This window comes from Oryctolagus cuniculus, chromosome 7 (genome assembly GCF_964237555.1).
Source record: "Oryctolagus cuniculus chromosome 7, mOryCun1.1, whole genome shotgun sequence".
NCBI classification, from domain to species: Eukaryota; Metazoa; Chordata; class Mammalia; order Lagomorpha; family Leporidae; genus Oryctolagus; species Oryctolagus cuniculus.
Window position 1 is genome coordinate 96,787,571 of NC_091438.1, and position 6,421 is coordinate 96,793,991.

Genomic DNA, 6,421 nt, shown 5'->3' on the forward strand with positions numbered 1-6,421 from the left:
CTCTCTCTCTCTCTCTCTGTAACTCTTGCTTTTCAAATAAATAAATCTTTTAAAAAATATTTGGCAAGAATTGAATGAGTATTTTAGGCATGGAAAGCCAAGACACTCTGGCAAAAAAAAAAAAAAAACAAAACACCTAAATGAAAGATCTCTGCGAGTGAGATCCCAGTAAAAAGAACGGGCCATCAAAGAAGGAGGTACCTTTCTCTGAAGGGAGGAGAGAACTTCCACTTTGACTATGACCTTGTCTAAATAAGATTGAAGTTGGCGAACTCAAAAGGCTTCCATAGCCTGGGCAACTCATGACTAGAGCCTAGGGAGATTACTGACGCCATAAACAAGAGTGCCAAATTGTTAAGTCAACAACAGGGGTCACTGTGTACTTACTCCTCATGTGGGATCTCTGCCTTTAATGTGTTGCCCAATGTGAATTGATGCTATAACTAGTACTGAAACAGTATTTTACACTTTGTGTTTCTGTGTGGGTGCAAACTGTTGAAATCTTTACTTAATGTATACTAAATCGATCTTCTGTATATAAAGAAAATTGAAAATGAATCTTGATGTGAATGGAATGGGAGACGGAGTGGGAGATGGGAGGGGTTGCGGGTGGAAGGGAAGTTATTGGGGGCGGGAGGGAGGAAGCCATTGTAATCCATAAACTGTACTTTGGAAATTTATATTTTCTAAATAAAAGTTTTTTTAAAAAAAGAATTGAATGAAACCTCAGTTAAACAAATCCTGAAGAATGTCCACTAGCCATATAGGCAGAATAACTGAAAGGAAGGAAGCAACACAAGTGGCAAGTTGTGTTTAGCTTTATCCTTTGCAAACAAAAAAGCTAGTTATCTGAAACTAAAATTAAAATTTCAGAATAAAATTTTTTAAAATTATTCTGGCTCTATAATTAGAAAAAATAAGCCATAATTCCATTGGCAAGCAGGATAGGCAAGAGTCTTGGAAACATCTCAAACATTGCTGGTTGATGGAATTCAGTACAGCATTCTGATGGCAATTAGTGCACCTCAAGAATCTTAAAGCTGGAGCCAGAGTTGTGGTAGAGGGGGACAATCTGTGGCCTTTGATGTCAGTATTCCATCAAGTTCTGACTGTTCCACTTCAATCCAGCTCCCTGCTAATGCCCCTGAGAAGGCAGTGGAAGACGGGCCAATTGTCTGGGCCCCTGGTATCTATGTGGAAGAGCCGGATGGAATTCCACGCTCTTGGCTTAAGGCTGTCCCAGCCCTGCCCATTGCATCCATTTGGGGCAGTGAACCAGAGATGGAAGATCTCTCTTTGTCTCACCCTTGCTTTCTGTAAACTCTAGGAAAATCATGTTAAAACTATTCACATACATCAATTCCACTTCTAAGAATTCACACTAGAAAAATAAGGATGTGAATGAAAAGGTAGCTATGAAGCTACTCCTCAGAGGGTTATTTAAAATAGAAAGTAAAACACGCTCTCTATTTAAGAATGTTGTATCTGGAGTCACTGAGCCACTAGATTCAAATCTTGGCTGTTACTCGTCAATGAGACATTGGGCATATTAACTCTTTAACATCCATAATTATAATAAGGGTAATAATACTAGAATGTTTCATGAAGTTGTGAATATCTAGCAAAACATATCAGAGCTACTCAGGCAAGGCACAGATAAAGCACACATGATATCCATCATAATGGAAAATCAGAAACAACCTACACAGCCGAAGAAGTTTTGCCAAAGTAGTATAACACTATATGCCTTAGTTAATTTGGGTTGCTATAATAAAATACCTTAGATTGGGTAGGTTACAGGCCACAGAAATTTATTGTTTACAGTCTTAGAGGCTATGAAGTTCAAAATCAAAGCACAGGCAGATTCAGTGTTTGGTGAGGGCCCACCCCTCACAGATGATAGCTGCTCTGTGTTCTCACTGGCAGAAGGGCTAGGGACAAACAAGCATTTTTTATAAAGGGGCACAAATCTCACTCCTAAGGGCTCTGCCCTCTGACTTAATCACTTCCCCAAAGCTCTACCTCTTAACACTATGGCATTTCAGATTATGTTTGACATGAGCTTTACGGGAACATAGATCATAGCACTACATTTTAATTAAAATTTTATTACAGATGAATATTTGACTTGAAAATGTTTATTGTATTAAAATGGGAAAGTAGGTTATAAAATAGTATTTGCATGATTGAATCCAAATAGTTTATTAGATGCTGTCCAGTGTACCTGAACTTATTCTAGTTTCAGGTCCATTTCTCTAAAAATTTAGTTGCATTTGGCCGGCGCCGTGGCTCAATAGGCTAATCCTCCACCTTGCGGCGCCGGCACACCGGGTTCTAGTCCCGGTTGGGGCGCCGGATTCTGTCCCGGTTGCCCCTCTTCCAGGCCAGCTCTCTGCTATGGCCAGGGAGTGCAGTGGAGGATGGCCCAGGTGCTTGGGCCCTGCACCCCATGGGAGACCAGGAAAAGCACCTGGATCCTGGCTCCTGCCATCGGATCAGCACGGTGCGCCGGCTGCAGCGGCGGCCATTGGAGGGTGAACCAACGGCAAAGGAAGACCTTTCTCTCTCTGTCTCTCTCTCTCACTGTCCACTCTGCCTGTCAAAAAAAAAAAATAAATAAAAATAAAAAAAATAAAAAAAAAAAATTTAGTTGCATTTCAAAACAGTAAAAATCAAATAGTGCTGATTTCATTTCCTTTACCTCCTGGAGCAGGCACCATTGAGAATTTTTCTGTGGGAAAATAGAATTAAAAAGTGTTCATTAGGATGCAAAAAACTTTGAAACTCAGTTGTTTTTTTCATATTAAATATTTTCCATGAATTTTCTGAGGCCCTTTCAGATTGTTAAACACTCAGTATATGGTAACCTAAACATTGTTATAAATAAGTAAAACAGGAGCATTTCTTTCATGAACTGGTAAATTCTTCCAGGCCATAACAAAAGTCCCCAAATCCCACCTAGTCTCAAAAACGCTACTGCAGTAAGTATACACATAATATGCCAGTCCAGAATAACTACAGCTATCAGCTTTCAAATGCCGGCAACAATTTTTAAAACAAATTTTAGAACTATGAGTCTAAGAATATTCACTATGGGATATTGAAAACAGATGTACTTAAAATTTACAGTATGAATTTTTTAAAGATTTTATTTATTTGAGAGGTAGAGTTACAGACAGTGAGAGGGAGAGATGGAGAGAAAGGTCTTCTGTCCGTTGGTTCACTCCCCAAATGGCCGCGACGGCCGGAGCAGTGCCGATAAGCCACCAGGAGCCAGGAGCTTCTTCAGGGTCTCCCATGCGGCTGCAGTGGCCCAAGGACTTGGCCCATGTTCTACTGCTTTCCCAGGCCATAGCAGAGAACTGGATTGTAAGAGGAGCAGCGAGAACTAGAACTGGTACCCATATGGGATGCCGGCACTGCAGGTGGAGGATTAACATACTGCGCCACAGCGCTGGCCCATATAGTATGAAATTTTAAGAATGACATTTTTTTTTTAACTTTTATTTAATGTATATAAATTTCAAAAGTACAGCTTATGGATTACAATGGCTTCCCCCCTATAACTTCCCTCCCACCCACAACCCTCCCCTTTCCTGCTCCCTCTCCCCTTCCATTCACATCAAGATTCAATTTCAATTATCTTTATATACAGAAGATCTATTTAGTATATATTAAGTAAAGATTTCAACAGTTTGCACCCACATAGAAACATAAAGTGGAAAATACTGTGAGTACTAGTTATAGCATTAAATCACAATGTACAGCACATTAAGGACAGAGATCCTACATGAGGAGTAAGTACACAGTGACTCCTGTTGTTGACTTAACAAATTGACACTCTTGTTTATGGCATCAGTAATCACCCTAGGCTCTTGTCATGAATTGCCAAGGCTCTGGAAGCCTCTGGAGTTCGCCAACTCTGATCATATTTAGACAAGGTCATAGTCAAAGTGGAAGTTCTCTCCTCCCTTCAGAGAAAGGTACCTCCTTCTTTGATGACCTGTTCTTTCCACTGGGATCTCACTCATGGAGATCTTTCATTTAGGTCATTTTTTTTCTTTTTTGCCAGAGTGTCTTGGCTTTCCATGCCTGAAATACTCTCATGGGCTTTTCAGCCGGATCCAAATGCCTTAAGGGCTGATTCTGAAGCCAGAGTGCTGTTTAGGACATCTGCCAAAGAATGACATTTATAAATGAAAGTTATTGCTAAATGTTAATGCTACCTTGTCCTACTAAGAGTCACCTAAAGAGTATTGACTTCGATTAGTTTCAATGTTTGAATGGGATTTTAAAAAATTGTTAATTATTTGAGGTGCATAGATCACGACTGAGTGAGACACAATGTGCTGGTTTACTCCCCAGATGGCAGCAACAACCAGGACTGGGCCAGGCCTAAGTTGGGAGCTCAGTTCAGGGCTTTTACATGGCTAACAGGAACTCAATTACTCGGACCATCACTACTGCCTCCCAGGGTCTGCATAAACCAGAAGCTAGAGGTCAGGAGCAAGAGCTGGGTGTCACACGCAGGTATGCTGACACTTTAACTCAGGCTAAATTCCCACCTTGAACAGTATTTGTGATTTGCATTGCAAAAAAGTTATCCTATGCTTTCATAGCTCATGAACTTCTTAAAGTCTAGGAGCTAATTACTTGTTGCTCAGGTCTCTTCACTCCAATGATAAAAAAAGTTTTCTTCCAATTCTCCCAAAAGCTGTTTGATCCCCTGAGAGTCAAGCAAGTAAGTACTGTGCCTGCATATTCATCCTGAACATGGTTAGCATGGACATACTTTCCAAATTTTAACTTTTAAAATTAGGATCTGATTTCCAAAAGAAATGAGAACATAGCCATATGCTTAAATCACATATCACTTTTAGTACTTCCATATTTATACCTTTATATCTTCCCATTTTTAATATTAACAATTTTATGTGCAGGATATATAAATCTCACCCATTTTGATAGCTTTGAACGTCTCTGTTATGAAAGATTCCCTTCAACTTTCAGGTTCATTTTTGGAATTAGAATGGGCAAGATGTGGTTTGTAAAAACTTTCTGTGCAGAGTCGGAGAGTGTTCAGCATAGGAAAAACACAGCAGAGAGAAAGAATACTCACAATCAGGCACCTCCCAAGTTAAAGGATGCCAATTATATCCAGCTGGGAAAAGCTGGAAGCTGCTAACAGCACAGAGCTTGGCTAGACTACAACAGCTTTCCTTGACATCTGGTAAAGGCAAAGCTGACCTCATCACTTCAAGCCTGGGACAGGTAGACAAAAACCCAAGATTAGCATCAACTTCATAAGATCAGATACAGTGCCTTTGGACTACATCCTTTGTTTTTGGTTGAGAGTATTCTAACTGGAGTAGCAGGTTAAAAAAAAAAAAAACATTTTCTTCTTTTCTCTTGTAGTGAAACTTATGTTTGTTGCTTCTGGTTTGAGTCATATAGTCAGCTGCTTATGTCCATGTGATCTGTTTTCTGGTTGCTTTCAGAATAGAATTAAAAACACTTTACTCTTACATCCAGTCCCCAGCCAGATGTAAATCTGCGAAATTAAAGACTTAAACTGGTTCAAGATTCTTAAAAATTTCTTATTACCTTTCTTTCCGTTGACCAGTATAGGAAAGGTAAGAAGTAAATTCAGATTAACTCCCTTAAATTCAAAATTTAGTGATGATGTTACAACCTGCTTTTGTAATTGAGAAAAATGTCCACTGCCATGGAGGATAAACTCTGAGGCTTAGATTTCAGCACTCAGAATCACAATCAGACATTGGTGTGAAAGAAAAGGCAGAACATTTTTCAAAAACGACCTTTGGGGTGTCCCAAACCAGCAATGAAATAAGGGCCTTAAGAATATATTTTCCAGGTATAAAGAAGAGCTCCAAGTACTTGGGGTTTGAGAGAGATTTCTTTTCTTCTTTTTTTTTTTTTTTTTTAAATTTATTTATTTATTTGAAAGGCAGAGAAAGAGAGAAAGTCTTTCTGCTGGTTCACTCCCCAAATGGTTGCAATGGCAGGAGCTTTGCCAATCTGAAGCCAGAGCCAAGAGCTTCTACCAGGTCTCCCAGGTGAGTGCAGGGGCCCAAGTACTTGGTCCATCTTCCATTGCTTTCCCAAGTCATAAGCAGGGAGCTGGATCAGAAGTGGAGCAGCTGGGACTCAAACCAGTGCCCATCTGGGATTTCAGCACCACAGGCAGAGGCTGAACCTATATGCCACAGCGCCAGCCCTGCTGCCTCCACTTCTGATCCAGCTTTCTGCTAATGTACCTCCTGGGAGGTGGCAGACTATGGCTGAAAGTGCTTAGACCCCTGCAACCCATGTGGAAGACCAGGATGGAGTTTATGGCTCTTGGCTTCAGCATGGCCCAAACACGATTGTTGCAGGTATTTGGGAAGGCTGTCACTCTACC